We start from the raw sequence: 22510 nt of genomic DNA, 5'->3' as shown, positions 1-22510 counted from the left end.
TAAGCTCTTTGTCTTACTCATTTTTGTAGGTCACTGTCTAGCACAGTGTTATATACATAGCAAGTTCTCAAGAAAGGTTTCTTCAGTGGATTCCCATATGAATGGATGAGTGAGTAAATGGTTGATCCACAGGTCCTCTGAAGACTTGCTTTAGGAAGATGTGCCTGGGTGATCTTTCAGAACATTCTGGCTACTTCTGCATCCTTCAGATGAATTACTTAACATCACCGAAGTTCAGTTTTCTTACTTACAAAATGAAAGCAGTGCTACCCATTCCATTGGGCTATGGTAAAGCTCAAAATAAGTACTTCATGCTGGGTGCCTGCCTATCCATGAACCGGACGCCGTTCCTTCTCTGTGTTCAGTCTATCTTCTACTGGAAGAGGTTAGCCAGTGCTGCCCTGGGGCAGCAGCCATGCTACAGTGGGGGTAAAATAGTAACTTGATGTTTGAGTCTGATGTGTGCAGAGGATTTTTACCTGGCAGGGTAGGGGCAGTGATGAGGATCACATCAGTTCCCCAGTTCAGCCTACCTTACAGTGGAAGCTTTGTAAATTTGAGTACTTAAAAACCAATGAACTTTTCTACAAAACAGAAACAGACTCACAGACATATGAGAACCATAAGAACAAACTTATAGTTATCAGGGGATTAAGGGGGTGAGAAGGGATAAATTGAGAATTCAAAATTTGCACCTCTTGGGGAGTGATGGAAATGTTAGCTTTCTTGATTGCGGTGGTGGTTTCATTGGTGGATACCTCTATCAATAGTCATCAAATTGTACATATGAAATATGTATAATTTACTGTACAGGAATCATACCATAATAAAGGTGTAAACAAACAAACCAACAAACATAAAAATAGTGCCCAAACGTAAACTTCCCATAATGTTAAAGAATAAATACTGTGAGGAACCTCTTTGTCTCACAACATCTAAAAATGCATGGATAAAAGATGTTAAAATGCTTGTCTAAACTGTCAGCAAAATGATGGGAATCACTGGAGGCTAAAAATACAAGAAAGCACAAAGCTTCAGAGGCAACCACCCTGAAGAAACAGGTCTCTGCGGTCATTGACTTATCACTGGTGGCCTAGAGCCTTTATTTTAATGGGCATCAAGCAAAGAGGGGGAGACAATGCCTAGAATTTGAATCAGGTGAAGACAGAAGAAGATCCCTAAATAAATAGTTCAAGACCCAGAAGACCCATTTTTGATGCGAGGGTAAACCAAAAGAGGAAAATCTATCCCACAAAAGAAAAGAGTACAGAAACTTTCTTATCTCAACTTTGCCTCTGAGTAGAGTGTATCTTGAAAATTTCTATTCACAAATGGTCCTCATGAAGGTTTAGAGCCAAAATGTAGAATTCCTACTACCTATGTTGTCCCCACATACCCAACTTTAGAATTTTATTTAAGCTGATTCAAGATGTATAATGCTTTCCTAGAGAAATATACCTTAAATAAAGGCCTCGAATTATTCCCTCAGGTAATTATAAACTCTCTGAATAAAACACAGGAGGAAACAAGTCAATTGAGTGAAGATAAGTAGAAATAACAAATAACAGGATTATAGCTGCAAAAATGGATGATGCTGGAATTATCAATTAAGAAATACAGACTAAGTAAGTTTGATGAGCTTAATAAAAAAAGAGAATATTTGGAGTATAACAAGGTACCAGAAACTATAAAATATGATCAGGTGGATTTTGAGAAAAGAGCCAAATAGATCTTCCAGTTAAAAAAAAAACACATAATAAATGAAACTAGAAATTAAGTAGATGGGTACAGCAATCTATACAATGGGAGAGAGAATTAATGAGCTGGAAGAAAAAACTTTAGAGTTACCCAATATACAGCAGAGAGAAAAAGAGACTGAAAAAAATAAAACAAAAGTTAAAAGATGTTGAGAGAAGATGGTAGCATTGGAGGTCTAAGCCATGCTGTTGCCCAGGGTGTGGCGCTGGCTCTGGGTTTCACTGAGAGGCTCCTGATCAGAGGGACCAATGTGTTGTCGTAACTGGAGAGAATAGACTGAGAAATACACAAGCCACTATAAACATTGTTCTGGATGTTCTTGAAACATGAATAACATATTTGGAAAATGAACTCAGAGTGGCCTCTTAAAACTCCAAATTGTCAGTATGCACAGTTAAGCTCTGGACTGATGCTGGAAATTGATATGAAAATAAGAAGAATAACAGAGCAGCTCATTCTCTGGAACATAGAGATTTGAAAGGCACCAAAAAGAGAGTCAAATTAGATCTGGAACATAAAAATGAGAACATGGGTGCTCACATTAATGCCTATACCTTCAGAAAGTAGACCATAAATTATGCCAAAGAATTCTCTAAGGATTTGCCAAGAGCTGTAGACATTCTTGCTGACATAACAATAAACAGTACATTGGACGAAGCAGAGACAGAATATGAGTATAGGATAATCTTTAGGGAGATGTGCAAAGTCAAAGCCAATTTACAAGAAGCTGTTTTTTACTGTTGTCATGCCACAGCTTATCAAAATACCGCACTGGATGGACAGTTTGGAGACCAACTGAAAATGTCAATCTATACATCATAAAGACTTAGTGAACTGTATAAGCACACATTTTTTAACAAGGGGCCAAAAATAGTCTTTGCTGTAACTGGAGGAGTCTCCTATGACGAACAGCATAAGTTAGCCAAGTTTCATTTTGGTAACTTTGTGTCCACACACAAAGAAAAAATAACAACCTCCTTCCAATTCACAGGGAGTGAGATTCCTTTGAGGGATGACAAGATGCCTCTGACACACCTTGCAAGAGCCGTCGAAGCTGTTGGCTGGAAATATCCAGATACACTCTCTCTCACAGTTACAAACACACTAATTGGCAAGTAGGATTGCCATTTCAGAGGAGGACTGAATATATTTAGGAAGCCAGCCCAGCTCACCTGTCGTGGCAATCTCTGCCATGGCTTGAAGTCTTTTCAACATTTCCTACAAAGATGCAGGATTGTGGGGAATCTATATGAGCCATTGCAGACATGCTCCATGTTGTTCAGAAAGACTAGATGTGACTCTGTATGAGTGTCACTGAAAGTAGAGTTGCACAAAAATTCTCCCAAAAACAAAATATGTTTTTGCAACTCTGTGGTTCAACTCTATGGTGAAGAGACTGGTAGGCAAATGCGATGCTGTGATAGAAGACTTCCCATTCCGGAACTTGGAAGCAGGAACTGATGCTGCAGATGCTGAGACAGGGCAAGTGGTGTGCACCAAACGTGTTTATGGTAAGAGTTCACCCATTGCTGCTGTTGGTTCCATTGAGCGAGATTTTAACTGGATTTTCAGTAACATATGCTGGTTTTGATTTAAATTCTTAGTCAAAATATTTTGAACATACTTATTAATAAAAGATCTGCAAGTTTTAAGCTATAAATTATTTTTTAAGTGAACAAATATTTATAATGAAGTATATTTGGAAAAGAAGACATGGAGGCTATACTTCAGATATCTAATCAGAGTTCAAGAAAGCGGTAATAGAAAAAATGTAGAATAAGGCAACATTCAAAGAGATGTTGACTAAGAATTTTTGTGAATTTACAAAGAAATGTTCAGATTTAGGAAGCCCAATGAATTCCTAGCAGAATAAATGACAAGAAATACAAAGCTAGATAGATATATTGTAATGATATGGTAGAATTCCAAAAGAAGGGAAGAAAGAATGAAGGGGGAGAGGCGGGGGTGGGAGGAGAAAAGAAAGGAAAGAGAACGAGAGAAAAGGAAGAAGAAAGAATAAAAGAAAAGGAAAAGGAAAAGAAAGAAAATCTTATAGGCAGCCACAGAAAAACACATTACTGAGAAAGGAACAAATTGGATTGACACCTAGTTTCCCAATAGGCACTATGAAAATCGGAATGTAATAGAATTTTTTTTCTAAGCAGAGAGGAAATAATCATCAATCTAGAGTGATATTACCATACGATCCAGCAATTCCACTCCTGGGTATACATCCAAAAAAACCCAAGATACTAGTTCAAAAAGATACATGGCACCCCAATGTTTTGCAATTTATTTATTATTTGTAGCATTGTTTACAATTGACAAGATATGGAACACAATCTAAGTATCTATCAACAGTGAATAAAGAGGGTGCGGTATACACACACACACACACACACGCACACACATGCACATACATATACATACACAATGGCATACTACTCAGCCATAAAGAAGAACAGACTTTCACCATTTACAGCAACATGGATGGATTTGGAGGGCACACATTGCACCAGTGTCAGTTTTCTAGATTTGACTGTGTTCCATAGTTATGTAAGATGTAATCATGGGGAAAACTGAGTGAAGAGTTCATGGGGTTTTTCTACTATTTTTGCAGTTTACTGTGACTTCATAATTCTTTCAAAATAAAAAACCTATTAAGGCTTTATTTTGCCAAGTTTTTGGCAGCAAGGATGAACAAAACAGGGCTTTAGAAAATCCTGCCATTTGGTTAACTTTATAATCCTTTTGGGAGAGTAGGTAAGACCCAAATATATTAAAGATAGAAATAACAACCAAAAAAGGGTTGCAGCTATCTGAGTAGTGCTAGGGTTACAAAGTCCAGCAGTGCCAAGACCCGAGTATCGAGAGCTTCAAATAACAATTCAAAATGCCAACCGTTGAAAAAACAGCTTTGGGTCAATGTCAAATTCATGCAGTCAAGGTGGAAAATGGGATATCCCAATGTTAGACCAACAAGCCTTGCCCCAGAACAGCCCTCAGTTTTCTGCATGGGAAATTATCTAAAATACATCCAGCCACATATGACATTCAGGGACTAAGTGGCATGGCTTTTTTTTTTTTTAGCATTTTTTTCATAACTGATCATCACTTGCTCTCCCAGGCCACTTGCCAACTTGAGCAAGAGGGTGTGACCCCTGGGCACAGGTCCTGGTCACTGGGCAAGCTAACCATGTTCTGGGAGGACCTCCAGGGCCACGTAAATTATGCAGACCCTCCTGGACAGAGAGCAATCCATCACTTCTTGAGTGACCCCTCTTCCCACCTTATTTTAGTAAGACTAATGTTACCAAGATCCCATGTTTTCCTTGGCACTGAGTCCTTAGAGATTTTTGTTCTTTGTTCACCCTTTTTTAAAACAAATTAAAAGCAGTTTATTATGTAATATTCTGTGCTTACAGTGGAACATGTGTAATATACACAAAGCCACGGCCAACAGAAGAATCCCAACATGAACAGTACCATCAACACGAGCTGTGTCCTCCTCCCCATTTCCCATCCTCCTGCCTTCCCCTCAAAATAACCACTTTCCTGAATGCTGTGTTTGTCATCTCTTGCTTTTTAAAAAATAGTAGCCCGGGGGAGGGTGCAGCTCAGTGGTAAGAGTGTGTGCTTAGCATGCACAAGGTCCTGGGTTCAATCCCAGTAGCCCCACTAAAGAAAAAATAATTTTAAAAATAATTAATTAAAAATAGTAGCCCGCAATGTAGGTATCCCCAAACAATGTTGCTGAGCTTCATTTGCATTTTTGCTAATATGGATTGTGCTTCTTTTTATTAACAGTCTTGTACATGCACCTGTGTGAGAGTTTCTGTAGGATACACACCTGCGAGTGGAATTGCTGGGCCACAGAGATATAATCTTCACTTGCCTTAGACAGTGCCTAGTTGTATTATTTTAAAGCCCAACCATAGTATATGATTCTGCTTTTCCACAGCCTCACCAACACTTAGTATTATCAGACTTCATAATTTTTTGGTTCATCTAGTGGATTTAAAATGATATCTCAATTGTGACTTTAATGTGCATGCCCCTGATTACTAAGGAAGTTGAGAATCTTTTACTATCTTGACCAGTCATCTATATTTCTTTTTGTGAATTACCTTATCATGATATTTGGACATTTTGTGACAGGTTGCAGGCATTCTTTATATGCTCTGCATCCTAGTCCTTTGTCAGGTGTGATGTCAAGATTTTCTCCAGGTTTGCAGCTTATCTTTTTACTCTATGATAATTTCGGCAAGTGAAAGTTATGAATTTTAATGAAGTGAAATGTTTTCGTCTTTTCCTCTTTGGTTTGTGCTTTTTGTGGCTTTCAATTCCATAGAGAAGGAGGGACTCATTGTGAAAGGGAACGTTTTTAATCTTTTAGAGGAAAATACAGGAAGAATATCTTTATGACGTTTGGGTAAGGAAGGATTTCTTAAACAAGACCCTGAAAGCGCTCATCATAAACCACTGCTATGTTAACAAATGTTTTTAACAATTGTTAGGATAAGTCAGGAGGATAAGCTGAGCCCTAGCCACTGCTGTTTTCATTACGTTCCCTGCTCAGAGCTGCTGTTGAAGGGCTGGTTTCAGAACAATAGGCTGCCGGCACCACCACGGCGGCTGCCTCTGTCCTCATTCCCATCCTTCTTGCCCCCACAGCCGCCACCTTCCCAGAAGGGAGGCACAGGGACCCACAGCAGTTTCTTCACCTTTAATTCTTCTTTGTTACTAGAGCTGATGGGGGTCTGTTTCCGCTAATCTTAACTGTGGCAAAAAGCTCCAGGATGTCTATTCTTCTGGTTACATATGGAATTTCCTGGACTTCAGTTGATTGCTTGGGATGGGGGCTGATTAGATGCAGCTATTTCCAGGCATCCTTGCCTTTTCTTTTCCTGAAAAACCATTGTGTTAGCAGCGTATTTTTAGGTGGGGCTACATTATTCACATACATTTTCTTTTCTTTTTCACGGTACAAGTACAAACCAAATTTTCTTCCAGAAAAAAAAACAAAACAAACAAACACAAGCTAGCATTGAGTGCTACTTTCTTTTTCTTTTGTAAAATTTTAACATTTTGATTTAATTTTCAAAACTTTGCTGGGGGGAGGTCATTCGCCTTATTTATTTATTATTTGATGGAGGTGCTGGGGATTGAGCCCTGGACCTTGGTACCTGCCAGACATGTGCTCTGTCGCCGAGCTACACCCTCCCCACCAAGTGCTACTTTGAACAGTCTTATTCTTTGCAATACTATCTGTGTAGTCGTTGGAATACTGTGCTTTCATCATTTCTATCATTTTAAGGCCCATTTTTTTCCTCACATGCCATCTCACGAGACTTCCCTCCCCTCCGCTCGTCTGTCCCCTTACGTCTACGTATGGGTCATCATCCTCTTCTCCATCGGCATCTTCTCAGCTTAGCTGAACGCTCCAGGGAGCCTCAGTGGGGGTGAGGCTCCCTCATGATGAATGGGTTTCTTTTCACTCTTCGTAATGGGCTGGCTTCCACTCACGGCAGCTAATTTCTTTGTAGCTACTTGGAGTAAGCAGATTAGGTTACCAGCATTGCTGTTTATCTCATTCTAGAGTCAATGATCCAGTTCACATGATCACCACCTATAAATCTGGGAAACTATTACACAGAAGCCCTAGTAATTGATTAGTGAGTATTTCCTGAAATGAATCATTTATAAAACAACACTTTGGTTCCCAGACTATTCATGAGGCAAATAGGACCTAGTGAGTTGCTTATTTGCTGACTGTTGGATGATAGTCATTTTTTTCCTGCTGTAATATCTGAATCTTACCCCCATTTTCTCAGTGTTCTGGCCACCAGCTCTTCCTCATTTCTTTGTCTCTTGGTTCTGTCTGAAGCCCTCTCAGGTAGATGTTTGTAAGACAGCTGATCTTGAGTTTCCATCTGTCTGTTGGCTTTGATGGCACTGAAATGTCACGGTTGTTTTGGTCCTTGAAGCAAATCACAACCAAGATCTGCCTTCCCAGGTCCAGCCATTCATGTCAGAGGAAAAGAGGGAAGGGGACATGTGGGTAGAGGATACACAGACCGCCCTGCCTCTCCTCCCACGACCTGGATGGTAATGGGGCATGCTGATGGAGAATGGCTGCCTTCCAGCTTTAGCGGCTGCTTGAGTTTGGAATCCTTGGTTTTCTACATGCAAAGTATTTATGATCATGTATATGCCAGACACTACATTGCAGACTGTACTTAAAATCTGGGTGGGACCAGAGGTCAGATAATAATTGCTGTCTTACACCAAGCACTTTCTGTGAACAAGGTGATCTGTGCTAAGACTTTCATAGCATCTTATTTAATCTTATAACCATTGCATGTCCTAGGTGTGGTCTGAGACTGACAAGGCTGAGAGAGGTTGGGCATATTTTCCAGGTCATTCAACTAGTAAGTGAAGAAGTTAAATTCAAACATAGACTTATCTAACTCAATAGGGTGCTTTTAATCACTACACTGTCCTGCCTCCCTCTTAAAAACATAAATGGTAGGCAGAATTACATGGTGGTAAGTAAAAAGACGTTACCAAAAAAGTGAGTTCACGGTAGGCTTGAGTAGTTACTGGCTACAGAGCAGAAGGAAGGGGTTCACAGAGAGCATCCAATCCCATGTTTCTCAAACTCTTGCTTTCAAGCGTACTAAAAAACCACATAATATTACAAAAAAAATCTTCAATGCTTCTTGAGTTTGCACGTCACCCTTTCCCAAGGAACATGCTAATCTTCCCTGTGTCTTTCCAATTTTAGCAATGTACCACCAGTGAGCACGCTCAAGCTTTTTAACTTACAACCCACAGCATGACATGAATTTTACGTTACAACCCCATAGACACACGTATAGACAACTGAAACAAAACTTCACGTCACAAGACTTGCCCTCTTCTATGCAGTGCACTCTATTTTTCTATTATGGTTTGCATCTTTCTTTTAAAATGATTCTGGTCACGGCCTGTCAAATAGAGTTTATGACCTATAAATACTGCCCTAAAAACCTCAACAGATGGGGAAACTGACACCTGGAGATGCACTGAGTACCTAGCACGGTGTCTGTGTCTTTGCTCTATCTCTGTATGTGACCCAGCACACTCATGTGGCACCTCAGTGGCAGAGCTGGGGTAGAGTCCAGATTTCCTGATTCCCAATCTAAGGTTTTTCAGTCAAGGAAAGTTTGTCAAAGGGGAGGGACTCTCCCATGGCAGAGTTTCTTCACTGGCACTGGCAGAAGTGGGAAGAAACGGTGCAGTTTTGGGAGCCCCACAGTGGGCCTAGTCCAAGGTTACCAGGTGTTAGAACAAAGCTGTCCAGTTCCAAAGCCCATGCTCTTTCTGTGGTTGTCTATCTTATTTGTTCAGAAAAATCACCTGGGAGCCCTTCCACAATACTAATGCCCAGGCAACACTCAGATCACTGAATCCAACTATTTAGGGATGGGGACTGGCCTGAAAGCTTCCCCAGGTGATTTTAAGAGAGCTACATCCTCAATGCAGTGTAGACAATATCCCTTAAAACCATTCCTTCATAGCAGCATGATATACAATGGCCAAGACATGGAAGAAATCTATGTGTCCATTGACAGATGACTGGATAAAGAAGTTGTGGAATATTTATACAATGGAATACTACTCAGCCATAAAAAAGAATGAAATGATGCCATTTGCAGCAACATAGATGGACCTAGAGATAGTTATTCTAAGTGAAGTAAGCCAGAAAGAGACGAAATATATCACATAATATCCCTTATATGTGGAAACTAAAAAAAGATACTTATTTACAAAACAGAAATAGACTCATAGACACAGAAAACAAACACATAGTTACTAAAAGGAAAAGGTGGGGAGAGATAAATTAGGAGTTTGGGATTAGCAGATACAAACTACTATATATAAAATAGATAACAACAAGGTCCTACTGTATAGCACAGGGAACTATATTCAATATCTTGTAATAACCTGTTATGAAAAAGAATATACATATATGTATGACTGAATCACTATGCTGTACACCAGAAATTAACACAACATTGTAAATCAACTACATTTCAACAAAAATAAAAAAAATTCCTGCTTATCCTTCAAATTCCAGCCAAAGTGCTCCCCTACCAGGCCCATGGAGTCCTGACTCAAATTCACAATCAAAAGTAACTGCTTTTCCATTATTGTATTCACTTGGCACTCTTAGATCCTTTCATCCTGTGTGTCTCTCCTGCACGTGTACGATGCACTTATTGAGTCCAGAGTGTATGCCTTAGTGATCACTGTATCCAAGTGTGCAATAAATATTTACACAATACCCTTTGCTCAGATGGCCCTCCTCCCCCACACCACCCAGACCTCTGAAATCTACTGTGATTCAGCTGTCCCTGCTAATGAGGGTGATGAAAATTCTCCCCAGGATCCGTTCCACCAAGGACAAGGACACTCACTCTGGGAGCGGCAGAGCCCTGACCAGTGGGAACAACAGTCCCTGCAGGCAGGGAGGCGGCAGCATCCCTTCCGGTGTGGCTGGGCTTTCTCTCCCACGCAACCCCCTCCTGTCCTCTCCTCCAGGTTCTCGGATTTCTAACGAGGCAGTGTGGCCCAGGGCGCAGTGCCCTGCACCGGAAGTGAGGAAGACGGACTTCCTGTCCTGGCCATGACCGTCAGCGTGTCCTGCAGTAGGGCCTTACTTTTCCGTTTTGTTTGCTGGGACTGACAACATTCCAAACTCAATTGTCACCCTCTGCTCCTTTCCCCCTTGGGGATTATATAAGAACTCATATATAAAAACAAACTCTGTTCAGGTCCTTGAGCTTTTCTGAGGACAGCTTTGTATAAATATAAGATACCTTTTGTTATTGTTTGTAGCCCAAGGGATTTGCAGAAAGAAGTTAAGAGCCAGCGATGCTCATTTTTATAGGCAGAAAATAGCTGCTGGAAAAACAACCTGGTGTGTAGAGCACAATGTTCTTATTGAGCAGACAGAATTATCTTTCCTAGGCAGCCATGAACACAAAACACCTGGTGCACACGTTTCCTGCCCCTTCACATATTTTGAAAGAAAGAGACCTTTTACCCTGACCTGTCAAGCAAAGATCTTCATGAACTTCTGTCCACAGACTGCAACAGTTATCTTGGCTTGCCGCCGTGGATTTAAATGGTAAACATAGCTGAGCATCACTCTTAGGGCATCTTCTCCACTTATCAGTCAGATCTTATCAGATCCACACATGCACTTCTTCTTCCTTAAAATTACAGCCCACTGGATGGGTTAGGAGTCAGGGGCTTCCTGACACATCTGCCCAACACCGTGTTGGGTGCTGTTTGAGAAGATGGGGACCCAGAAGACTTGATCCTGACCCGGACATGGTTTAAAAACTTTGGAGAGAAAACAAAATACATCCACTGAAAACTTTTAAAGAATCGTACAGATCTATTCTTAATAAGATTTGCTCCCTACTTTAATGACTCAGAGGTGTTAAAGTATTGAAATTCCTCAAAAAACTAAAAATAGACTCACCATATGATCTAGCAATCCCACTCCTGGGCATATATCCAGAGGAAACTCTAATTCGAAAACACACATGCACCCCAATGTTCATAGAAGCACTATACACAATAGCCAAGACATGGACACAACCTAAATATCCATCAGCAGGTGACTGGATAAGGAAACTGTGATATATTTATACAATGGAATACTACTCAACCATAAAAAAGTAATGCTATTTGCCAGCAACATGGATGGACCTCATCCTAAATAAGCTAGAAAGAGAAAGGAAAATACCATATGATATCACTCATATGTGGAATCTAAGAAAGAAAAGACACCAATGAACTTATCTAAAAAACAGAAATAGACTCACAGACATAGTAAATAATCTATGGTTACCAGGGGGATAGGGGGTGGGAAGGGGTAAATTGGGAGTTCAAGATTTGCAGATAGTAACTACTATATATAAAATAGATAAACAACAAGTTTCTACTGTATAGCCCAGGGAACCTATATTCAATATCTTGTAGTAACCTATAATGAAAAAGAATACGAAAATGAATATATGTCTGTATACATATGACTGAAACATTATGCTGTACACCAGAAATTGGCACATTGTAACTGACAAAATTTCAATAAAATTTTTTTTTAATTTTTAAAAGACTTCAGCGGTGTTTAAAGAAGGTAATCAGTGTGAAAAAGCTCCACAGAGGATGGGGATGGTGCTCAGTAAAATCAGTTAAGTGGAGGAAGGAAACCGGAAATAGGTCTTGAAGGACAAAAAGCATCTGAAATGGTGAAGGAAGGAGCAAATGGCTGTGCGGGGAAAGCCACGTGGCACAGAGCTGAAGGACCGACTTTGCAGTGAAGCAGATTGACCTGGGCATTCTGTTCGCTGACTGTGGGATTCTGAGCAAGTTAAGTAATCTCTCTAGGCTTTATTTTCCTCTCCCTTTATAAGTGAATGCTAATACCTCCGTCTTAGGTTTGGGGAAGAATTAGAGAGATAAATGTAGGCAAAGTTCTTAACACAATGCTGGGCAGATAGTAAGTGCTCAAACAATGTATGTTTATCATTATTGTTGTTATTATTACTAGGGGAAATATGAACAAAGGCAGGGATTGCTTAATCTGAAATCAATTTTCCCCATAATAAAATAATCAAAAGACATGATCTTTATATAATTTGAGCAACGAGCACCTGCCCACTGCAGCCTTGTGAAGGGAAGATAATGTGTATTTATTACCTCCCTTAAGCTCTGACTTCCTGCCTCTTCCCTTTCTTTCCACATCCTTCCCCATCCCCACTACTTCGGTATCCCCACTGCGCCATAGAGAGCCCACAATCTTGTTTCTTTGTCCTCTCCTCTTCCATGTCCTTCCTTACCCCTAGGCTGGAGGAGAGACAGATGAGTCACAGGGATGGAGCTGCCATGGCGGCCTTTGAGGCAATGATGACAGAATATGGATGGGATCTAGGGACAGAGATTCTCTTGGATACGTCTTGATCCTACCAAGTCATATATGGACAGCTAACCAACCCTAACACAAGGAGTGCTCAGAGGAGAATTTCCAGTTTCTTTACAGATCAAATTTTCAAGAGTGAAAACTCAGGAACTGTATATTTTCTTTCTGCCAGAGACGTGGATTGGCCACAAGCACCATATCTAAGCCGTGACGTCACAGGTCATTAGGGGTGTTGTGCTGTTTGGGCACTGCACACGAGAGCCTAATGCAGCATGCACTTGTCAAACTGTGAGGGTTGGTGACCAATGGCTTTGCAGCAGAACCCTTCCCTGAAGACTCATTCTTAAGAAGACCCACCCTTCTCCCTGCCCAATTCACCCAGTGGATGACAATCACGTTCCTGCTGAAAAGGCTGCGGCTTCATTCCTAGTTCATAAGGTTCTCTTGGCTTCAAATTACCTACAGGGTAAAACTCAAACTTCTTATCCCAGCAGATAAAGGTCTTCACATCCATCCCTGACTTCTTCTCTGCCATCTCATCGCCTGCCATGGTCAGCTTCTCCCCAGTGCCCCCAAACACCACACCCTTTCAGGTTGTGGTCCTTCGAGATGAAAACCTTCCCTAACCTTCACCTGGTAAAAAGTTTTGCTCACTCTACCACAACCAGCTCTGGTATCATCTCCAAAGTAAAAACTATCATGTCTTCTCCAGCCTTTTTTCTGGGTGGTTTAGACTCCTAAAGTTTACCACATGGTAGATGCTTGAGAAATATTTCTTGAATGAATAAATGAGTTCTGACTTCAATAACAGCATTTATTAAGATACATGGTAATTGTCCTAACTCACTTGTTGGTTTCTCCATCAGGCTGTGAGTTTCTCAAAAGGATGAGGTGAAGGGAAGCTGTGTCCTTTATATCTGTATTCTAGGACCCTAATACCTCATAAGGTAGGCTTTAAGTCAGAGTTTGACAACCTAAAAAATTTCTAATATACTGTTTGCAAATTTTTTTTCTCATTATGCATTCTTTCTTTCGTGATGAAGCTGCCCTTCTCTCTAAATTCTGGGTTAGGAAGGGATAGGAAGACGTCTCCAGAATAAAGCCAAGAATATGAAAAGTAGGAAAGCGGGGGAAGCCCATCTTAGATTAGTCTCTGGAATCAGAGGTTGGGTCTTTTGTAAGTGGACTTAGGGACACCTTGTCAAAGAGCAAGGGAAGCAAGACAAGGCGTGGGAGAAGCCAAGCAAGATATGGATTGAGCTACAGTCCAGCCTTAGTCCAACCCCATGGGAAGTTCTGGGACAAGGATGGCCTCACGGAATTATCCCTCCTGGGGGCAAAGGGACTGGGGTTTTTATACTCCCGTATTAATAGTAGGCGGCAAGCACACCAGAGGTAGGGGGACAACCTCTCAGGCATTTCTGTGTGGAGCAGTTCCAGTGGACTAAGAGCGAGTCTTCAGAGAAGGGTCCTACTGCAAAGCCATTTGTCACCAACCGTCCCAGCATCCGAGTGACAAAAGAACTTGGGCTGGTAAAAGGATCTTAGCAGCACAACAAAAGCCCCTACCACATCCTGAAGAGTAAAGATGATAGAAAGTGCTTACTCCTAGAAGGATTATGCAAACCTTTATTTAAAACCCATCTCCTCCTACTAGATCAACAAATCTCTCTGAATCAGTTGCACTCACTCCTTAACAAATTAGAAACAGCAAGACAGAAGAGGGTACAGAGGCGCTTAAAGGTCAGCTCTCCAATAGAAGTAAAAAAGAAACAGGAACTCCAAAAAGTATAGCAGTCTGGAACCTGGTGGAGCTTTAGAGAGTTGTAAATTAAAGTCTAAAAAAGTTGAGATTTACAACGAGATGAAGTTAAACAAGCTGTTTTGCATCCTATGTTTAAGAACACAGCATGATGTGCCATGTAATTTTAAAAGATTTCATTCGAGATTTGGAAGCTTCAGATATGTGAACAATTAGTAAGATTTGATTTTTGCAGATTATCTCCCTCCCTGCCAGCCCTGAATAAGTGAGGTGTTGCTGAACTACCTTGGAGAACATCTGACCTCCAGGAGCCCATTGAAACTCCTTGGGTCACAGCATGACTTCAAGTTTGTTTAAACGTCCTGAAAGTTCTGACTCCTCCTGGCACATGTGATTACATAACCAGAGCTGATAGAAACCTCCAGTCATCACATATACACACAGTCTGGTATAGAGGGAGCTCTAGCCTGGCCTCAGACACGGGGAGCTCAAGTACCTCCGCTCTCATTAACATCTGAGGACCCTAAGCAAGTCATTTGTTTTCTCTGGGTCTCAGTGTCTTCGTCTGTAAAGAAGAAATAATCATGTTTATCATGTTATTATTAATATTTATTATATTACATATTATACCAGTGTAATATGTTATACATAATATGTTGTTATATTTATTATGTTAACAATATTATTATATCTCATCAGCCTGCTATGAGGACACATGAGCTAATGGTAGTGAAGTCGCTTTACAAGGCGTGAAAAATAATTAAAACAAAAGTGGAGTATTTGAAAACACAAACACCCTTTAATTCCTTCTTTCAGATGCAATTTCTGAAAACCCATAAAACTGATGAAACAGACCTGGATGCCGCCTCCCATAGATTTGTTCTGTCCTGGTTCTCCACCATCTGGCCCCCTGTGCTGTCCTCCCGGTGGCCAGTCTGTACCCCGACTTCTTGGTCCTGGTTCAGAATGACTGCCTTTGGAGAATGGGGTTTCTCAGGAAGAACATTGCACAATCAGAAAACACTGATCTGCCAAGGCTGTAATATTTTTTCCTGGAGCCCTTTCAGGAATGTGTCACAGGAGGTGGGGGAGATGGGCCACGGAACAGAGAGTACTAGGCACCAGCCACCAGGTAATAAAATGTCCCAGCATTCCTTTTCCAAATCTAATGAAGACATCAATCTTCATTAAGTCAAAGTGTCTGGGGTCCCCAGCAGTGAGATTTACAGAGCTGCTTCAAAAAGCGGGAGGACCAAAAGGCAGGCCATCGAGCAAGAGGCAGTGAATTCTAGAACTCGATGATGTCTGTTTTCAACAAAGGTTGAATCTGCCAATAGCTGTTATCACTGAACAGGAGCCCCAGGCTCAGGGTGGTGCCGCAGTCAGGCAAGCCGGTTATTCAGGGCTCCTCCCAACTCCCCGCTCAGTGATGTCACGTGCATAGCTTGTAATCGACCCTGGTGGCAGTATGTACACCATGGAAACCAGCAGGTGCCACAGCTGGGGTCCCTTACTCCCACCCAGAGAGCCAGCTTACCAGCACACCACTGCTTAAGCTTGTATCCAAATGTCCATGAGATGCGTGGATTCCCGAAATAGCTCTCCAAAGAGCAGTGTTGTTCTTGAATTTCCGTGTGAACCCCTGGGGGGTAAAAAGTTGGTGTATATAAATATCAGAAATCCTTTGCTTTCAGATTCTGAACCACCTTCCTCATATAGCTTCTCTTTCCCTTCAGGCTAGTGTGGAGAATGGCTTACTATTGACTGAGAAAAGCCTGAGTCACTGTTATAACCTTGGCATTGTCAACCTGATTGTTTTTTTCCATGAATGTTTCCCAGGCTCCAGCCTCCACAGGGTACCAAGGACGCTTATGGACCACAATTACCCTGCAGGAAGTACACCCCGGAGCTTGCGGGATCCTATAGAAAAGCAGGGGCAAGATGCTCTCTGCTCTGAGGAATCTTGCAAAACAGATGGGATTCAGCTAAAAGTGGCCAACCTCAGTAGGAGAACATAATTTTCTTCTTTCTTTCCATAACACAGTGCAGGATTAATGAAGAATAAAGGGGAATAAAAATGCAGCATGCATAATATTCACCTCCACGGACCTTTCTGTCACTGATGTCTCTGTGGCTGGAGCTGGTGATTTTCACCCCTCTTTCCCATAACTTGTGTAGAGGCTGAGAGGAAAAGGGGTGGAGGGTGGAAATGAGCATTTATAGAGCACTAGCACTCTATCAGTACCAGAATGTCTTATCTAATTATCACAAGCAACCATGTAAGGAAGATACTGTTACTTCCATTTTTTGCAGAGCAGGAAAAGTAAAAGTTACGTAAGGCTACCCAGCTAATGGGTTTGGGAGCAGGAATTTGAATCCAGGTCTCTGGCTGCAGATTCCATGGTCTCCCCACACTTTCTACTACTTTCTTGACCCATAGACAAAGCCCAGCTGTGAAACCAGTTCTGGAGACGTGGATGCAGGCCGAGTCTGTTCCCTTGGGGCTGGCCTTCCCCAAGGATACACATTGGGTTGTCTAATGGGGGAAATCAAAGAGACTTTCAGGTCTTCTTCAGGACTTGCAATGAAATGCCTTGGGGGCAGCTTTGAGGCAAATACCAAGTCTTTGATGTCATGCTCATTAAAGATGTAAAATAGGAGAAAAGCATGGGAATCAGAGACAAATCCTGGACCGAGGTTTTAAGAATTTTTTTTCAAGCTCCTCTGTGCTAATAGCCTAAGTAGCCAACTACTCCTAACTTAGCCTCAAACTGCCACCTGTGTTGTTTAAAGAAAGAAAAGAACGTCTTTTCCAGTAATTTTATACCAGGAGAAATACATAATGGCCTTACCTATAGATTTCACCTTGGCAGTGGTGCATCATTTGTGTCATATCCCAGGCTAAGGGATGTGACACACTCCCTCCGGTTTCCTGGGATACACCCCAACAAAGAACTTTGTCCTTTCAAGTTTCGGTGATGAAGATGTTACTGATGCTCATACTTTATTTTTTTAACATTTTTTATTGATTTATAATCATTTTACAATGCTGTGTCAAATTCCAGTGTAGAGCACAATTTTTCAGTTATACATGAACATATATATTCATTGTCACATTTTTTTCCTCTGTGAGCTACCATAAGATCTTGTGTATATTTCCCTGTGCTGTACAGTATAATCTTGTTTATCTATTCTACAATTTTGAAATCCCTGTCTGTCCCTTCCCACCCCTCGCCCCCTTGGCAACCTAAAATTCATAGGGTATGCTAAGTCCCAGCTCAGTGAGGTTAACGGACATCTCTTTTTAGATTTCGGATGAAGTGGCAAAGAGATATTGCATTGATTTCTGCACACTGGATCTTTCCACACTTGAAAACAATCATCTATGCTACCTCCAAATCTTCTTTTCTCCTGGGCAATGACCTAATTTCATAGGCTTTTTACATTTTTGATTATGTAAGTAACAGACATTCAAAGGTTAAACAATGAAAGAAGTCTAATGTAATATGATATAAAATAGGATGTTAGTTTGTTAAAATGCACACTTGAACGAGAAATGATACCTTAGGAATTTAATATTGGTATTCAAATTTTTTAATATAAAAATGTTATATACAGTTTTATGTAAAATATTTTATAAATTTTTATCATGATATCCTAAAGTCTAGCAGGAGAGAGAGGGGTGGGGAGAGAGAACGTTTCTATGTGTTAAGTTACAAATATGCTCAGCTGAAAATCCCTTTATGACCTCAAATTGGAGAAACAGGTGAATACAGACAGTCACAACTTATTGGAGCAGAAACTCACAAGTGGAAGCTTCTGTGGGAAACACTGCCTAGGTAGAAAAACCTGGACTGTGACAAATCTCTGGAGGCTGAGCGTGGGCAACTCTGAGAGTTCTCAATGAACAAGTAAAATCTGAAATTAAAAACACATTTTTTTGCCTTGTAAAAAACATCTATTTGTCTTTTAATACAAAATAGCTCAGAGAAGCACAGAAAGAAAATAGCATACAAGCCAGTTATTGAAAAAAAAACCCCAACAAACAAATTTTAGTTGTATTCCCTGTCTTCAGCCTGGATTAGAAAACAGGAAACTACAAACCAACCAATGCTTGCCCTTTTGAAGAAATCTTATTTAAAGGAAAAAAAAGAGAGGGAAAATAAAACAGCCCCTAAAATCTGGCAGGTGGTTTTTAGAAGGGAATGGAAGCTTGCCTTAATCATTTGTGGGGAAATGGGATACATGTGGTCTTTGGAATATGGCCACCTCCTTGTTTCTTGCTAGTAATGATCTTCATATGAAGGGAAGATGCTTGCCTGGAGCACTATTTGATGCCACGAATGCAATCTGAGACCTCAAGGTCAAATAGCCTCAAGTCTTCTATTCCAAATCTCCACTGAATCTTCACCATATACAGGCTCTCGTCACTGGATGATGAGACAGATTAAGCAGTATTCCATTGTGTGTGAGTGTGTGTGTGTGTGTACACATCTTATTTATCCAGTCATCTGTTGATGGACATTTAGGTTGCTTCTGTGTCTTGGCTATTGTAAATAGTGCTGCTATGAACATTGTGGTGCGTGTATCTTTTTGAATTAGAGTTTCCTCCAGATACTTGCCCAGGATTAGGATTGCTGGATTCTAGGGTAAGTCTATTTTCAGTTTTTTAAGGAATCTGCATAGTTTTCCATAATGGCTGCACCAAACTACATTCCCACTAATACTGTAGGAGGGTTCCCTTTTCTCCATAGCCTCTCCAGCATTTATTGTTTGTGGGCTTTTTAATGATGATGGCCATTCTGACTGGTGTGAGCTGATACCTCATTGAAGTTTTGATTTGCATTTCTCTGATAACTAGCAATACTGAGCATTTTTTCATGTGTCTATTGGCCATCTGTACATCTTCACTGAAGAAATGTTTGCTTAGGACTTCTGCCCATTTTTGGATTGGTTTTTCTGATTTTTTGTTATTGAGTTGTATGAGCTGTTTGTATATTCTGGAGATTAAGCCCTTGTCAGTTGCATCATTTGCAAATATTTTCTCCCATTCTGTAGACTGTTTTTTGTTTTACTTATGGTTTCCTTTGTTGTGCAAAAGCTCATACGTTTAATTAGGTCCCATTTGTTTATTTTTGCTTTTATTTCTATTCGTTTGGTAGACTGCTTAAGGAGAACACGGCTATGATTTATATCAGAGAATGTTTTGCCTATGATCTCTTCTAGGAGACTTATGGTGTCTTATCTTATGTTTAAGTCTTTAAGCCATTTTGAGTTTTTTGTGTATGGTGTGAGGAAATGTTCTAACATGCAGCTGTCCAGCTTTCCCAACATCATTTGTCAAAGACACTGTCTTTCTCCATTGTTTATTCTTGCTTCCTTCATCAAAAAAAATTTTTTAACATTTTTTATTGATTTATAATCATTTTACAATGTTGTGTCAAATTCCAGTGTAGAGTACAATTTTTCAGTTATACATGAACATATATATGTTCATTGTCACATTTTTTTCTCTGTGCCTTCATCAAAAATTAATTGACCCTAGGTGTGTGGATTTATTTCTGGGCTCTCTACCCTATTCCATTGATCCATATGTCTGTTTTTGTGCCATTACTACATTGTTTTGATTACTGTAGCTTTATAGTATTGCACAAGAGAAACTTTAAATAGAAAGATATTGACAGGGTAAAAGTAAAGAATGAAAAAAATGTATAAACATTGATCATAAGAAAGTTGAGTGAATATATTAATACCAGATAAAGTAGACTTTAGGACAAGGAGTATTACTACACATAAAGAAAGACACTTCATAATGATAAAATGCTTAGTTCATCAAGAAAACAAAACAAATCCTAAATGTGTATGTGCCTAATAATAAGGCTTTACAATTATAAAGCAAAAATTTAATTATGAATCAAAGAAAGAAAGAAAATCACAATTACAGTTGAAGATTTTAACAGTTATTCCTCAGTAACTGATAGAACAAGTGACTAAAAGTTAGTAAGGATATAGAATATTTGATCAACACTAAATGCTAACTAACATTTATAGGATGCTAAACTCAACACCATAGAATATACATTTTTTTCAAGCGTCTATCAAATATTTACTAAGATAGACTACATCTTGGTCATAAAACAAGTCTTAATAAAGTCTAAAGGATTGAAATATTACAAAGTATGTTATTTAAGCACAATGAAATTTAATTAGAAATCAATACAAAAATACATCTAGAAAAAAAATCCATATCTGGAAATTAAGCAACATGAATTCTAAATAATCTTGGTTCAAAGAATAAATCACAAGGAAAATTAGAAAATATCTAAACTAAATGGCAATAAAATATAATATTTCAAAATTAGTGCTAAAGTAGTGCTTTAAAAAATAGTAATCACTTAAATACTCATATTAAAAAATAAGGAAGAATAAAATAAGTGAGCTCTTCTTTCACTTTAAGAAGCTAAATAAAAAAGAGAAAAATAAGAAAAAAGGAATAATAAAGACTAATATAAAATCCATAAAATAGAAAATAAATAATAGAGTCTATCGACACAAACAAAAGTTTGTCCTTCAGAGAGATTAATAAATTTGAAAAACTCTTAGCAAAATGGTCAGCAAAAAAAGAAAGAAAACAAAAATTACCAATACCTGACTTGAAAGAGGGCACATTGTTCAAATTCTAGAATTATTAAGAGGAAAATAGGGAGATAACATGAATGTATTTATACTAATAACTTTGAAAATTTAGATGAAATGGACAAATCCTTGAAAAACACAGCTTTTTCACAAGAAGCTGTGACACAAGAAGAAATAGAATATCTAAATTACTTTATATCTTTTAAAGTAATTAAATCTGTAATTAAAACCTTTCCCACATCTTTTGATACCAATACTTGAAGAAAAAAAATGTAGATTGGTATCTTTCATTAAGCTAGACACAAATATTCTTTCCCAGCAAATGAATCCAACAATATACAAAAATTTTAATTCATCAAAACCAAGTGAGGTATATTCCAAGAATGCAAGATTGTTTTAGCATTTGAAAATCAATTGGTATAAATCATCACATTAACAAAATAAAGGCGCTTAATCATATGATCATATAAATAGACACAGAAAAAGTATTTGACAAAATTTAATGTCAAGTCTTGGGAAAAAATAAAACTTCTTCACAAACTAGGCACAGAAGGGAAATTTTAACTTGATAAAGAGCACCTATGAACAATTTCAAGCTTACATATTGTTTAATATTGAAATATTGGATCCTTCTATGAAGGTTGGAGACAAAGTGAGGTTGTCTGCACTCATCTCTTCTATTCAATATGATAATGGAGGCCCTACCCAGACAATATGGTATTGGCATTTGTGTCAAGATGGACAAATAGATTGATGGAACAAAAGGATTGGGAAATACACCTACATGTACAGAGTCAACTGATATTCAATAAAGGCATCTTTTCAACAAATGATGCTGGACCAACTGTATAATTGTATGGGGAGAAAAAAATCTCACTCATTATGTCACAACATACACAAAAGTGATTTGCAGTGGATAGTATACTTCAATATAAAAACAAAAACTATAAAGCATCCAGAAAAAAGCAAGAAATATTCACATGACTTTGGGGTAAGTAACAATTTATTAGGCAGTGCCCAAAAAGCATTAACCATAGGAAAATAGTGCTTAATTGGACTTTATGAGTAAAAATCTATACTCGTCAGAAGACCTTGCCAAGCAAATGAATAGGCAATCCTCAGACTTGAAGAGATTATTTGCAATTTATTGATCTAACAAAGGACTGCTTCCAGAATGTAAAGAACTCCTACAACTCAACGATCAATAGTATGGTTTAAAAATGGGCATAAGACTTAAGCAAACACTTTATAAAAGATTAGTCATCAGGGAAATGCAACTTAAAACCACAGTGACTTACTAGTTCACACCAACTTGAATGGCTACAATTAAAGAGACTGACACCAAATGCTGGTGAAGGTACAGAGGTGGACTGACA

The 22510-nt window shown here is 39.3% G+C and overlaps 1 non-coding gene and 1 pseudogene across 1 annotated transcript; one reads left to right on the top strand and one right to left on the bottom strand.

Moving 5' to 3' along the window:
* The first annotated feature begins 1903 nt into the window (after positions 1–1903).
* On the top strand, positions 1904–3349 carry LOC102537015 (mitochondrial-processing peptidase subunit beta pseudogene; annotated as a pseudogene).
* A 5113-nt stretch (positions 3350–8462) lies between these two features.
* Positions 8463–8565, bottom strand: LOC116276731 (U6 spliceosomal RNA). The gene has a single exon (XR_004186225.1). It is a non-coding gene; the product is annotated as a U6 spliceosomal RNA (small nuclear RNA).
* Between the last annotated feature and the right edge of the window lie 13945 nt (positions 8566–22510).

The sequence above is a fragment of the Vicugna pacos genome, chromosome 2 (genome assembly GCF_048564905.1).
Source record: "Vicugna pacos chromosome 2, VicPac4, whole genome shotgun sequence".
NCBI classification, from domain to species: Eukaryota; Metazoa; Chordata; class Mammalia; order Artiodactyla; family Camelidae; genus Vicugna; species Vicugna pacos.
The sequence above is the reverse complement of the archived record's forward strand: the minus strand, read 5'-3'. Positions and strand labels throughout refer to the sequence as shown.